The following is a 16,021-nucleotide window of genomic DNA, read 5'->3' as shown; positions in this document are numbered from 1 at the left end:
AGACAGCTGAGATGACTCCCATCCGTTCCTGGCTGGCCTACTTCCCCCATGCTGCTATGGAGATGAGACAGGAGAACAGGGTACCACATAAGGAGGGGTGGGCTTAGCATTCTCCAGGCAGCAACGAGGAAGTAGAGGGTAGAGTCAGAGACGAATGCATCCAAAAAACTGAGGTCATGGGTTAGGTATCAACAGAACCAAGCACCCCCTAAAGAATGTGGGGAGTAGGAGGGTGGGGTCAACTGGCAAGAACCAGGCACTCTCATGAGAGAGGAGGCTGTCCGGACAGCAAGGACAGGCTGAGACGTTAAACAGCTTGGCAATAATACTGATGAAATAGGCAGTATGCTGATCTGTGTGGCTGCCCCCACTTCTGTGGGAGACACCCCACATCACCAGGAGGGAGTCTTCTCTGAGTTGGCAGGATACATATGGAACATAGCCAAAGGTGGAGTGGAGGGGCCTGAGAATTCCTTCTCCTGGCCCAGATTTTCAGCTATAGGAGGAAAATACCTCTGATGTCATGGTTGATCCTGAGCTACCTAGTTCAGTGACCCACAAGCTGGTGGCATTTGTCACTTTCTCTGTGTCTCAACCACCTCTGTTTCCAAACAAACCTATCACATTCCCTTTTCTATCCAGAGTATATGCAACACATATAGACCCCACACATTCCAACTTTTGGGTTCTGGCCAACATATAGTAATTCATAATTTGCCTACAAAATTAGCTACTCATTTACTTTATAATTGGCCATGATTTCTCAGCCATCAGCTGGCTAACTTGGGAATTCTTGTGCAGGGAGAAAAAAATCTAATACACAAATTGTTTGCAGAGGTCATAAAATGTTATGGATTATAAACCTGGCAATGGAGGAAGCTGACATAATGTTGATTTACTTAATATTTACCAAGCTGTTTTCTGTATGTGCCTGGGACAAATTTCCTTAGCACACAGAAGTTACTCAGTGCCCACAGCCAAAGCTTACCAGAAACATATCTATGAAGAAGTTAGGCTCCTGAGAAACACACACCAGAGAGAACCATGGGGCTTCTTAGCTGAGGGTTTTAGAAAGGACCATACTACAGGATTTGGGCTTGAGTTTGACTCTAGAAAGGAGCGGCAGGCTGTGTTCCCGCTCCCCGGCTAGTTTACCCCCGAAATAATTACACACAAATTGTATTCATTCAAACACTGCCTGGCCCATTATCTGTAGCCTCTTATTGGCTAACTCTTACATATTGATCTAACCCATTTCTAATAATCTGTGTAGCACCACGAGGTGGTGGCTTACTGGGAGGATTCTAACCCACATCTATCTTGGGCAGAGGAAGCATGGCGACTGCCTCATTGCCTTCTTCCCAGTATTCTGTTCTGTCTACTCCACCCACCTATGTTCTGACCTATCAGGCCAAGCAGTTTCTTTATTACTTAACCAATGAAAGCAACAGAAATACAGAAGACCCACCTACATCATTTGACCATTGGGAGAAGTTGAGGAAGTGGTACTTTGTTCTGGATAGGTAGTTGAGAAGGGATGGTTATGCATCTTCCTAAAGAGGGCAGACTCATGGAGATGAAAATCAAAATTGATGGAGCAGCCACAGTTTTAGCACTTATAGCAACCAGAACAGGATACAGGGAGAGAATTTGCTATGTTTCATCGACCAAGGATTGGGTCCTATCTGTGGTTTTGATGATAGCACAGAGTGCTCTTCTTTTAGTCTTGACCCAACACAGCAGCACTGGCTCGTGTTAGCATTTGATGAAGTTGTGCATGTTCACTCGGGTCTCATGATAGTATCATTCTGCCACTGAGTGCCAGGGCCACTTCTCTCTTTTCTAAGTTAGACATTTTGTCTTTTTCAGATCTCAATAAAGTATATGTGTGTCCTGGAAAAGTCTTACTGCATCAGTGGGGCTTCCTAGTAGATTTCTACTGGATGTTTTTAGCATTGGATTTGATGGTGTTTTCATCTATCGATCTATCTATCGATCGATCGATCGATCTATCTATCTATCTATCTATCTATCTATCTATCTATCTATCAATCTATCATATATCCATCATCCATCCATCCATCCATCCATCCATCCATCCACCCATCCACCCACCCATTCACCCACTCACCTATCTATCTATCTATCTATCTATCTATCTATCTATCTATCTATCTAATATCCACCCACCCACCCACCCAACCGTCCGTCCGTCCGTCCGTCCGTCTGTCCATCCATCTGTCTGTCCATCCATCCATCCACCCACCCACCCACCCATTCATCTGTCTATCTATCTATCTATCTATCTATCTATCTATCATCTATCTATCTATCATATATCCATCCATCCATCCATCTATCCATCCATCCATCCATCCATCCATTCACCCACTCACCTATATCTATCTATCTATCTATCTATCTATCTATCTATCTATCTTTCACTAATGTTTGTATTGAGTGACGCCTCAAGCCTAGACTTCTCAAATTTACTTATTTAAAAAGATAACTCAAAGTTTTCTTTATCCTTCTTTCTCCCAATGTAACATCTTGCTCCAACATACTTCAATAAGGTATCTCCCATGGACAGAGCTGTATTCTCCTACATAAACATACTGCTACATGTGTGACTGTGTTTGTGCACATTTGTGTAGTGAAAAGACATCTCATCTGATCTATTTTGGACTAAGCTGCCAACACCGTGTCTCAGAATTCTCGGATATTTTGGTGTAGGTTTCCAATAAACAAGGCTATTCTCTGCAGAACCAAACTTCAGTGGTCATCATGAAGAAACTAAGACTGATTTATAAATACTGTATAATAATGAGACCCTGCTCAGACTTCATCAGTTGTCCCCTTTATGTGCTTTGTGGCAAAGAGATGTAGTCCTAACCTTGACTTCACCTCTGGATTCAATCAGTTTCTCACTTTTTTTTAACTCTCATGACATTGACACTGGAGACAGTTAGGGGCATTCTGTAGAATGTTCTCAATGGTATTATCTAACCCTCACAGCAAAGTTCATATTTGCTTTTTAGCAAGCACGTTAAAGAAGTGGTTCAAGACTCTCCTTGGGTACTGTGGGAAATATTGATTCACTTTATTTCATTGGAGAACATTTACTACGATCATCTGGTTAGGTTGCTATATATGGTCTTTCCCAATTAATAATCAACTAACTGTTAATTAATTGGATTAATTAATTAATTAATTAATTGTTGGATGAGTGACACCTCAAGCCTAGACTCCTCACATTCATTTATTTAAAAAATAATTTATTTTTATTTTATGTGTATGAGCATTTTGCCTGCACATGTGTGTGCACTGTGTGCTTTCCTGGTGTCCGTGGAAGACAGAAGGGGGCATTGGGTCCACTTGAACTGGAGTTTCATCATATGACTGAAATTCTGGAACTGTAAGGGGAATGTAGTGATTCCCTTCAAGATACAGGCTTATGGTGTTCTCAGTTAGATTGTGGTCACTCAGGAAATAAGGCCAGTAATCAACACATGGAACCATGAAATTTAAAAATCGGTACAGCAAGGAAGCGGTTGATTGAATGAAAAGGCAGCATACTGAAAGGGAGAACTTTTTTTCCAGTTAGACATCTGACACAGGATTAGTATCTAGACTATACAAATAACTTAAGACACTACATATCAAGAAAACAAACAACTCAATCAAAAAACAAACAATCAAACAAACAAACAAAAAAACAGGTCATGGATCTAAGCAGAGAGTTCTCAAAAGAGAAAGTACAAATGACTAGTACTGTTTTATAAAAAGTGTCCAACATCACTAGCCACCAGGGAAATGCAAAGGAAAGCTACTTTGAAATTCCATCGCTCTCCAGGCAGAATGGCCATCATCATGAACATAAATAACAATGAACGCTGCTGTGGGTGTGGGGAGAGAAGGGCCCCAGCATATTTTTGTTATAGGATATAGAGACATTGATTTTAAACTGACTGGGAAATCTAACCCCTGGTTTCTAGTTCTCATGGTGCTAGAAGGTGCTATGCAGGCTGTTTGGAGAGAAAAGACATCAGTGAACCTCCCAAGAACTGGACCCATCTTGCTTCAATATCAATAATATGCACAGTGGTACAATAGTGGCATGGTGGTTATGGCAGAAACCAACCACTTTCTGATTGGATTTGAGTTCTGCTTCACAGGAGACAATTCACAGCTGATCTAAAGACCATGGTGTGGGATAGTTATAAACTCTGGGGGGGAGCTTACATTGTTGTTCTGTTTAATGGTATTGTAAAACTGCATTCTAAATATTCACAATGATACCTATAGATTTGTGTTGCTCTCAAAGAAACTTCTTTTTGTAATGTACTGTGGCCAGTGCACGGAATCCTAAACTGGTCCAAGTGCTGAAAACAAGTGGTTGTAAATGCTCACCCCCAAGTGGGACATCTTTATCAACACGCTCCCCCACCACCGAGGCCCATGGAACATGTTGAAGAAGGGGCACAAAGAACACAGGGAGACATACTGTGACATGGCTGTGGTCCCCTCACAGAAGCAGTGATCACCCATACAAGACCTGCCTAGATAAGATGAGGCCTGTCAGAATTAAAGACTAGATGGGGGAGAGGCTCACTGGGCCCCATTCCTAGCTGAGGTAGTTGATGGCTTCTGGGGCTAAGGACGACTTCACTTGAGCGTGTGGCTACTGGTAGGTTGCTCGTGCTACACTTGATGACTCCACACCTGTGTGCACGTGAGCATCACTGATTCAACTCAATGGCTTGTAGAAGAGGAAGAGGAGGAGAAGGAGAGAGTCAGTGAAGACGGGGGTAAGATGTGCTGGGGATGTCTAAGAGGAGTTTGAGTGGGGAAGTGAGGGATAAAAAATACAACATGTATGAAATTCTAAAAGATAAGTAAAATGTTATATACATACAAACCACCTCCTGATATAAAACAGATATACTGAGTTAGATGTTAATCTCATTCACATACTTTAATTAATGAATTAATTCTCAGCTTCTCATAAAAGTCTTCGGAATAATGTCTGACTAACTAGCTGGACACCTTAGGGCCCAGGCCAAGTTGACAAATACGATTACCCATCGCATTCTCCAACTTTATTCCCTCAATTCTCCCAGACCTGTGTGAATTGTAAGGAGAGCCGGTGATCCTTCTCTAGTGACTCCTACGACACTCTTGCTTCCTGGTTATTCAACATTGAGGCAGGAAGGCTCCATTCTCCACAGACACCTCAGAAGCTTGTTCATAGTTCCTCCTTGTTTGTGACAAGATTCATGGATGTTGGGAGGAAAGACAAATCTGGCGAGCATAAGTTAAAATAAAAACCTCTGTATTGGAGGCCTCCCCTGCCTTTGCCTGTCTGCACTGTTCCCTGGTTGCATCTTTCTAAGAAGGTCTGAGCAGGTCCTGGGGACAGTCGTGAGGTAGGTGTTTGGAAGCTAGTCAGCATTCTTCAGAAGCCTGTAGCTGGGGAAGTCCTCAGCTCGCCCCGGGGGATCAGAGTGGTGAGGAGCATGGGCAGTTTGTTTCCACCGTTAGTTACTGGATCTGGCAGTGAGAAGCCAGCAGGCAAAACAGGCAGGCCGCTGGGGCAGCGGACAGCTTGTCATCTGCAACATGATCACTCCGTTCAAAGCCCATTCTTTGAGTCTCTTAGCAGGTCTTTGTGTTTTCCTTGTCAATCACACATGTAGAACCTTATCAGTAGTACTCGAAGATGGAAAATGTTAATTGCTCTCTGTACAAGCCAGCCTGTATCACGTGATTCAGGCAGTTATCTTGCCGAGCTGAAAACTAAGCCCTCCCTCTTTCTTCTCTCCCTTGCTTTCTCCCCGCTTTTCTCTCCCTCCCTCTCTTTCCATTTTTCCTTCTCTCTCTCTCTCGTCTCTCCCTGATCCTTATTTATCCAGATGGTATTCACTAAGCGCTGTGTGCAAAGCAGCAGGTATAAAGATGGACGAGAAGCTATTACTTGTGAGATGGTCACAGTGTAGCAAATGGACTAGAAATAGAAGCGAACCTTATAATGCACTTGTGATTAAAACCTATGACTCAGACTGAATGATGCTGGGGAAATTGAGTCAGAAAGCCCAGGGAAGGTATGTGGTGCAGGTGTGTCACACAGGACTGGAGGTGGGAGAGCGTTTGGGGAGAGCAACAACATGCTAATGGGAGAAACGAAGCTCTTAAATTAACCCAAGACAATGGGGCTGCGGTGCTTTGCCACAGTACCCCAGGCTTGCTGCGTCAAACATGGATTTTAGTGGCTTTTCTATATCCTCAGATCCCCACCCTTGCCTCCTGACTCCCATGCTTTCTACGGCTTTGCCAACATGTGGGCGGATGTCTTTGCTCTCAGAAGCAACTTTTTGGTGCCTGGCAGTCTTTACGTGCACAGCTGACCGTGCCCTTGTCCACCTCTTCATCTTCAGCTCAGGGCTGGAGGCTGCGGGATCCTCTGATGAATATAGATGACCCCGAAAAAGCTACAGTGGGAGCTGGCTCCCTGTCTGAGTCATAAGTAGAATGCCCAGCAGTGATTTGCCATTGCTCAGTGGCTCGCCAGTTCAGACGTGCAAAGCAACTCCAGTTTGAACAAACCAAACTGGGTGTATGGGTGGACATGCATGCGCAGGCGTGCACACACACACACACACACACACACACACACACACACACACACAAATGCTCAGGTGGAACAGGAAGCTCAGGCTTGTGCGAGCTCATTTCTCAGTAGCTCGGAGGGAAGGCTTATGCTTTTGTACTGCTATGTAAAACAGCATGCCCACATCCTCTGGGAGCAGTAGGAGTGTGAAAATGTGGCCACGCTGCCAATAATATGGGAGGAGGATGAAAATAGCAGATGGAAATTGCGATTATGGCCAACAGGACTAGGAAGCTGCTGCTCGGTCACCTGCCCAGCCCTCGGCGCTGGCCTATTAGCTGTCATTAGCCCTAATCCAGGAAACAATTTGCATCCGCTGAAATCCTTGTAACCTTGGATTTCTGCCCACAGACTCATCATCCTGCCTTCTCCTTGCGGATTAAAGAGAAAGCAGCCAGTAAATTACGTTTCTTTGTGGACAGAAACGTGCTATTCTGTGACCCAGGAGACAATGGGTTGGGGCAGCTTTCTGAGCAACAGTGTGAGTGTGGGGACGGAGTGGAGGACACATCGAAAGAGCACCATGTCCCATCTGCTGCTGAGCAGACTCCAGGGTCCCCCAGAACAGGAAGGTCGGAAAGTTTCTTACGGAATTCAACAGCCCCCAGTGGAAATCTTTTCCAGGGCCTACATGATCTTGGAGGTTAGGATTCCTTGTACACGTTTCCTTTGGTTGTTCCCACTAGTAAAGCATCCCTGAGAGCTTCCCCTTCTAGGTATGCTGGGGACCAGGCTTCAGGGAGACACCCCTGGCCTAGTAGCTCAGTCCTTTGAAGCATCTCACAGCACTGGATGATGATCTTGCCGGATTCTCCTTGGCATCTGTTTGTTCCCCGTCTTCGGGGGGTCGGGGGGGGGGGGGGTCGGTGTGAGTCCTCTTACCTCTTCTCAGATCTTGCACATTCTGTTTCCAAGACAATGTGGCCGGTGCTGATGGTGCCTGAACTGGAGCCCCACGCTGACCTCTTAGGCTTTAGAGGTGATGGGGACCAGACCCAGGGTCTTGGTGGCCCTAGGAAAGCACACTGCTACTGAGACATGTTCTTTGTATGTTGAGATAAGTTTTCACTAAAATGCCTGGGGTGGTCCTGTACTTACTCTGTAGCCCAGGCTGGCTCCACTTTTCAATTCTTCAGTCTTGGCCTCCCTAGTCGGTGAGATTATACGGTCTATGCCACCAGGTCAAGTGACACTGACCTCTTTGGGAATGTATCTGTAGCCCATTTACCTAATGTCTCTGAGCTCCAGGGTTCTCCTCCCCCCTCTTCTTCCCCCCTTCTCCTCTTTTCTGGTCACTCACTCCATCTCCCCCCCCACTCTCCACTTCTTTTCCTTCCCCCTTCCCTCTCAATTCCCCCCTTACGGAGTTTTATGAGGCTATAAAAGTACAGTGCTGTGAAGAATAATTAAAAACATTTATAAATGGATCACGAGAGATATTGAAATAGTTCGGTTTGACCTTCCGCACCGGGTCCGGAACTCCTAAGCTCTGTGCGACACAGAGCTCTCTGCCTCCATGTCACGATTTGAGACAGAGTCTTTTGTTCGTTGGTTTTCGAGACAGGGTTTCTCTGTGTTGCTTTGGAACCTGTCCTGGAACTCGCTCTGTAGACCGGGCTGGCCTCGAACTCACAGAGATCTGCCTGCCTCTGCCTCCTGGGTTTAAAGGCATGTGTTACCACCGCCCAGCGAGATAGAGACTTTGTGGTGACCCCAGGTCACCTTTTTTCCATCTCCTTCCCAATCATGGTTTAAGGACCACTGTCAAACAAGGCTTTTAATTCACAGTCCCCCTCAACCATCTTCCTCCTCGATCAAAACCTGGAACATGTCCTCGCCCTCGGCACAGGTTTTATTACCTGGCTGTTTCTTCCTGTGTTCCTCAGCAGTTTGGGAAGTTTTGTTTTCCTTCCTTGGTGAGAGAGCATGACTCTGGACTCCACTTGTGGTTCACTGAGCCTAACCTTTCTTGTTTGGGATCTCTTTTCCCACTGCAGATAGGCGCCTTAGGGGAAAGCCTGGCAGGTCACCGTCATTTTCATAGCTCTGGTACTGGGGACACTGCAGATGCTGTCCGGTGTTGGTTGAAATGAACTTGTAACCGCTCTTGGGATCTCATATCAACAGAGCGTGGGGTGGGGATAGAAGCCAACTGCAGGCATTACAGGAAAGAGAATTACGCCATCTCTTGAACTCGGATGATCTTGCACACCCAAGTGCAAGCAAGCGTGGTACCTATCCTTGGAGATTCCTGAGATGTATCCCACTGCAATGATTCTTATATCCCACTTCCCTCCCATCTGACCTCCTGGACTCAGAGTGGAACAACTGGAACCATCTGTGGCCGCTACCAGATGACACCAATATTCATTGTCCTTTTTTTACTAGGCAATTGAATTTCTAGAAGGTTATATTTTCTCCAAGACACCCTTGGAGACAAATGTCGAGGTTCTGGGGCTTCGGTATTAGGGTATTATTTTTTTAAATGAAAGAGCATGACTGTCACTTCTTTACCCATTCCTGTGGAAGAGGGGTTCAAGCTTCCAGGAGGGCTCGTTAATAAAACAGGCACCAGGTACTTGAGGCATGGAGCCATCGTGGAGCGGAGGGATTGGGCCCAGCTCCAGCTTTTATGTGTGACAATGCATTGGCATTGCTATCTTGGAGCCAGACTTTTTCTTAACTAAGGAAGGGCTTGTGGGGATAGTTTAGTCTCTCTCTCTCTCTCTCTCTCTCTCTCTTTCTCTACCTCTCCCTCTGTGTCTCTCTCTTTCTCACTTTCTCTTTCACTGTGTTTTGATGATGAGGACGCTGAGACCCAAAGTGGATCCAGCCAGGGTCCATTTCTGACTTTGAACCTCACACGGCCAAACACAGCCCTGCTGGTTATTCCTCTATGGGGACAGAGCGAGAAGTTTTCCATCCCCACAACAGGTGTAAATGGGAACGATTTTTTTTTTGCACAGTATACTGAAGCATTTCCTGTGTGTAAAAAGGCCAGGGTGAGCAGCCTGGAGGAAATTCAGGAACCAGCAGGGGCATAGCTAACACAGCCCGAAGGCCATCTATTTTGATAGCTTTGGGATTAGGAGCCTGGCAGTTGGCAGTTTAAGACCAGGGCACGTGGGAAAACATAGCCTACATACAGGCCTGACAGGTGCCCGAGACAATGTGGAAGTTAGAGGGCAACTGATGAGAGAATCAGCTGGGGCAGAGTTCCTACTATTGAGGAGAGGGCAAGTTGGGGAGGGGGCAGGAGGTGCTGAATCCCAGCACCAGCGTGAGGTGTGCCCACCCGCAGCCTCCAACTCAGGCAGTTGACTGTCTTCTTATTATGCAATGCAGGCAGGCCCGTGTTTCCTCCGGATTTTGTCTCTATGGAATTCCTCGTAATTAAGTTCTTTTGAAAACCTTGGAAGCTGTGTACAAAATAGAGTGATGCTCCAGCACCAAATTACGTAAGGACAGCGAGCTATGCATGTGCTAAAACTTTGAGGTTGGCCAACTGGCTGTTGAGAAGGGCGGTGGTGCTCTAATGGGGACTGCAACATCTTGAGGACTCTGGGGACTCAGCCTCCTATCCTTGGAGCAGTCTCTGGTTGTTGTCTCACCCTGAGACTGCATCTTGAGTCTGCTGCGGCCTTCCACTGTCCACACAATGAAGACAGTGCATGTTTGCTTTGACCACACCAGGGCCCTGCACACAGTAGAAAAGTTCTCAGCCTCTGAGCTGCGTCTCCACTCCCACTACCTCTGAATGTTTAGCTGGAGGCAGGGTTTCTTTGATTTGCCCAGGTTAGCCTCACATGGAGAACCTTCTTGTCTCTACTTCTCAGGTTGCTGGGATTCCAGGTGTACATCCACCTCTCTTGGTTCCTAATGCCCTGTACTTTGATAAGGTTAGGGTTAGAAGATTAGGGACTGGGCAGTTTTGAGAGTAAGGATGTAATGCTTTTACTTTTTTAATGCGAAAAAACTGAGGCTTAGAGAAGTAACATTTTCAAGTTCACAAAGCATATGAGTAGAAAAGAAAGTCAAGACCCCTGATCCCCCTTTCACACTGTCCTGGTGGAGAGAAAGTCTTGGCTGTCACCTTCACTGACATCTAACACACCGGGTGGAGTTTATTCATCCTTTAGAGAAGCGAAAACCTATAGTAATATAAAGTGAAATTAAAATACAGGTGTAGAATTAATTCTCACACCAGGAGAATGCTGTCTTTAAGGGATTGTGACTTAATACATTGAGTAGTAATTTCCATAGAATTGAAAGCAGCTTGTACTGGGGTATTGGCCTTAAGTGAAGAGTTAGAGTGAATAATTTTTGAATATATCTTGGGGAGCTCAGAAGCTGGCTAGACAATTCTAGTTATGAAGGAAGTACGGTGGGGGCAAAGATAAGGAGATTCATTGCAGTGGAATATCAGGAAAAGCTGCAGAAGGATGGTAACTATGGTGCTTTGAATAAAAAAAAGCAGTCCCCATAAGGAGGGGCACTATTAGGAGGTGTGGCCTTGCTGGAGCAGGTGTGGTCTTGTTGGGAGGTGTGCCATTCCAGGGTGGACTTTGAGGTTTCAGACACTCAAGTCAGTCCTGCTACCTGAGGATCCAGGTAGAAATGCTCAGCTCCCCTCCAGAACCGTGTCTGCCTACACTCTGCCATGTTTCTTGCAGGATGGTAATGAACTAAACCTCTGAACTGTAAGCCAGCCCCAATTAAATGTTTTTCTTCATAAGAGTTACTGTGGCCATGGTTTCTCTTCACAGCAATAGAAACCCTTAATAAGACAATAAGTATTTGACTTGAATCTGGGAAGAGAACCAGAGCAAGAGTTTTCTTGTGTGTATGGTGTTTACTATGTGTGTATGGTATCTGTGTTTGTGTGTGCAGTGTGTAGCATGTGATATGCTTGGTACATCTGCTATATCCATGTGTGGTGTGTGGAATGGGTGTGTTATATTTGTGGTATATATACTATGTGTGGCATGAGTGGGTATGACCTGTGGTGCATATCTGATGTGTTTGTGGTTTGTGTACTTAGGTGTGTGTGTAGTATGTGTAGCTATGGGTGACATGGTAGGGGTTTTAGGGATTTGATCCCCTTATGAATCAATCTGGAGTTAGGTTTCCCAGAGAAACTGAGGTCAGAATGATATTATGAGAACCAAAGAGTTAAGAGCAGGGAAGACCTCAGGACTGAGGAGACGGGCAGAAAGCTCCACACATCTCAAAAAACAGTATATATTAATCTGACTACAGCTTTCAGATCTGGCATTTGCAATGAATTTCCCAGGAGTTACCTCAACCTTTGCCCAGTTAACACAGGCAGATGGAGAGGGAGGGAGCAGAGGCTCAGGAAGAGTGAGTGAGGTGAGAGCCATGCTGGGTACAGGAAGTGGGATCCTTAGATCCTTAGAGTGCCACCCACACAGCTAAGGCCAGAGTGGGAAGATGCTGGCTACACTCTTACCATGGATGGAGCCTCTGGCATTGACCTTGGTGGCATTTTAGGACCCTGATGATAGGACAGGAAGTATTGGGTGGTCTCTGCACTGTTGGATCCTCCAGCATGCACTACGCACCACGGGATGCACTCTGTAGGAGAGGCTGACAGCACAGTGATTAATAGTCACAGCAGCTGTGGACCCAAAGTGAGGGATGAGTTCTTGCCCTCTGGGGTATGCTAGAATTCAGTGAGGCTTAGACTGGGAATATTCCGGAAGGGACTGCTTTTGCCCTTTAAAGGAAGGGGAGGGTAGGAAAGATTCAGCCTCCTACCGGGTGGCAGGGGAATGTTTGCTTAGCTGCTGATATTAGTGGAAATAGATGTTGTTTCCGACTCTGGGCAGTAACACGTGATTCTCTCTGACTAGGCTGGGATAGGAGCTTGTGTGCATGGTGTGTGTGTGTGTGTGTGTGTGTGTGTGTGTGTGTGTGTGTTAAGAACAGTAAATGTCTGTATGAGGTCAAGCTTTGTATATGAGAAGCTCTGCCTGCCATTCTATTTTTTAAAAAAGAATTTGAATTGGCATCTAAGAACTATGCATATGGCTAGGATACAAGGTAATGAGTTCAGGCATACATATAATACATAAAAATCCAGTCAGTGTAATTAAACAACAGATACCATTTTAGAGTCTGGGGAATGAGGGATAAATGAATATACGGTTGTGTTAGGGTTTGATTGACTGAAGGACTTTTGGAAGAAAAGAAAACAAAGACAAGTTCATCTGCATCCCAAGGGTGCACAATGAAGCTGGTCCTGGGCAGATGCTAAGTGACCTGATTTGAAGCATCCTCCCAGAGCATCTTGAGCACCAGGAGAAGGTGCAGGTGCCTCTGGTACAACAATGACTAACGGATGATGATAAGTACGTTTGGATCCCTGGTGGAGGGTTTCTCTCCTGATGCAATAAGTCAGATCAGGGTGAATTAAAAGTCAGGGTTTAATGAGCAAAGCACCCCAGGGTGATTGGGGGTGGGAGGGGGTGGTGGGGGTAGATCACATGGCAGCAGCTCTAGGGACCAGAGCTTAAGTATTCTACAGCTATGGTCTTGAGCATTTCCAGGGGAGAAGCTGCCACTTGGCAGGCATCCTAAGAAGGGCAGGGTTTACAATGGGAGAGAGAGAGAGAGAGAGAGAGAGAGAGAGAGAGAGAGAGAGAGAGGCTGGAGTGGAGATTCCCAATAGATGAGTTCTCATCCTTGTCTCTATGAGATGTGAGATGCAGGTAAAACCAGCTCCGTAGAGGATAGGCTATCAGCTAGTCTCTGATATGACACCTATATCGCCTGCTCTGTGGGGTGGAGCACTCTACTCTTCCTGGGCTCACCTGGTGAAGGACACAGACCGCCTCCTCCTGAAGACAAAAGCTTAACAGCATCTTGAAGCATCTCCAAGCTCTGGGGAATCAGAGTTCATAGATTAGATTCACTTTTCTTTTGACTCCTGTGGCCTTTTGATTGGCTCCTGACGGGTATATCTTCGGGTTTTTATTGCTGTGATGAGACACCATGACCATGGCAACTCTTATAAGGAAAGCATTTAATTGAGGGGAATCACTTACCATTTCAGAAGTTCAGTTCATCATCACGATGGGGAGCATGGTGGCGTGCGGGCAGACGTGGTGCTGGAGGAGTAGCTGAGAGTCCTACATCTTGAAGGCATTAAGAAGTCAACTGACTATCAAGCTGACGGAAGCTTGAACAAAAGAGATCTCAAAGCCCACCCTCATGGTGACATTCTTCCTCTAACAAGGTCACACCTCCTAATAGTGCTGCTTCCTTTGGGGTAATTGCTTTCAAACCACCAAAGAGTGGCAGGGATTGTTCAGAACTGTGTGATTCACTGCTCGCTCTCTCTCTCTCTCTCTCTCTCTCTCTCTCTCTGGAAGCCTGCTTCAGCACACACACACACACACACACACACACACACACACACACACACACACCTGATCTGCTCTAACAGAATGCTATCGACTGGCTGGCTTATAAACTATAGAAAGTGATTCCTCACTCCTGGAGCCCAAGGTCAGGGGTTTATTTTCTGGTGTATAGAAAGTGCCTTTTGCTATATCCTCATATGTAAGGAAGACAGCTGCCTTAGTCATGTTTTATTGCTGTGAAGAACCATGATCACAGCAACTCTTATCAAAGAAAGCATTTAATTTGGGCTTGCTTACAGTTTCAGAGATTTAGCCCATTAGCATTATGCCAGGGAGTATGTGACACACAGGCAGACATGTTTTGGAGAAATAGCTGAGAGTTCTACATCAGGATCCTCAGGCAGTAGGAAGAGAGAAACACTGGGCCTGGTTTTGGCTTTTGGAACTTCAAAGCTCACCCCCTAGTGACACACTTCCTCACTTCCTCCAACAAGGCCACACCTCCTAATCCCTCTCAAGTAGTTCCGGCTTCAAATATATGAGCCTATAGGGATCTTATTCAAACCACCACAAGGTCCCTCTTGGGTCCCTTCTTGTAAGAATCCTAATCCCTTCTGTGGGAGTTCTGCCCTTTTGACCTAATTGATGCCTGAAGACCATTTCATAATACCATTTCTCTGTGGGCCAGAATTTCAACCTAAGAATTTTGAAAAGAGATAAATATTAGGGTGACAGAAGGGTTCAAAAGTTTTGCAAGTGGGGGAGGGAAGGAAGGTGACAAGAGGGAGTGAGAAGAAGAGATGAACAGAGGGGTGGGGGAAATAGGAGAGGAGGAGCAGAGGAATAAAAAAGCAGCCAGTGTTTCTAATGGGATTTTTCTGGGTTGGGCAGGCAGATGGATTGATTTATATTGGTGTCTTATTCGATCTCTATCAAGTGCTTATTTTCTTCGATCTGCAAAAAACCAGACTTTTAGATATGTGTTATGAATCCCATGGTGGGGGGAGTTAGGAAGGAAGAGGAGGAGGGGAGAGAGAGGGAGAAAGAGAGAGAGAAGGAGAGAGGGAGAGAGAGAGAGTATGTTTTCATTCTCGGCACCAGAGAAGCAGTTCAAAGTTTATTACAGTGGAGGGACAGTCTCAACAGCAGCAATGGCTTCCAACAGCAGACAGTCAAGCGGAAGACATCGTCCTCAGCTCCTTGGTGGCCATTACTTCCTGTTGTTCCGACAACAGCTCTGTGAGGTAGGTACAACCAACCTGGCTTCAAAAGTAATTTAATGGAAATCACTTAGCTAATAAGTGGTGACATGGGCATGTTTGTCTAACTCTGGAGCCCAGACTGGGATCTCTAATATGCTTCAGCCTCCCTAAACAGGAATCTTTGCCTCCCTAGCCTGATGGAGCAAAGATGCTCACTGAATGACTAGAAGGGCAGTGAGGTCAGATATTGTAAGACTGGTAAGGAAATCTGTATCCTGTCCTGAGCATCAAATTCCTTTAACAGATTTCCAAGACAAGCCCTAAAAACAAAATGGTCTGCTTTTTATTTTTAACAATTTCTCTGCATAGACATGAGCTTATTTTTTTCAACCACAGGGGCTTGAGTTCTCCTTTGTGAATGAACTCAGTTTCTTGGTATTCCCAAAGGAGCCAACCCCAACACCCCATGGACCATGGTTTCTTTCTTCCTAGCCCACCCTCATTGTGACCCACACCCCTGAGATTTCCTCAAAGACATGGTAAGGAAATAATGTTTTAGGAGGAAGGAGGTAACAGGGCCATGGGTCCAATTCTGCACTTGGCATAACCCCAAGGACACTGTGCATACAGACCAAAATATGAGTTCCAGTCGGCTTCATGGGGTGTTGGTTTCAAAAGAGCTGTCATTCTTGTCTGTTTACCACATAGCTCTTTGTAATAGACATCTCTTTTCTAGAAGTTTTATTTTCTTTCCTGACATTTTCTGC

The sequence above is a fragment of the Myodes glareolus genome, chromosome 23 (genome assembly GCF_982192425.1).
Source record: "Myodes glareolus chromosome 23, mMyoGla1.1, whole genome shotgun sequence".
Taxonomy (NCBI): Eukaryota; Metazoa; Chordata; class Mammalia; order Rodentia; family Cricetidae; genus Myodes; species Myodes glareolus.
Note: the sequence above shows the minus strand (reverse complement) of the source record.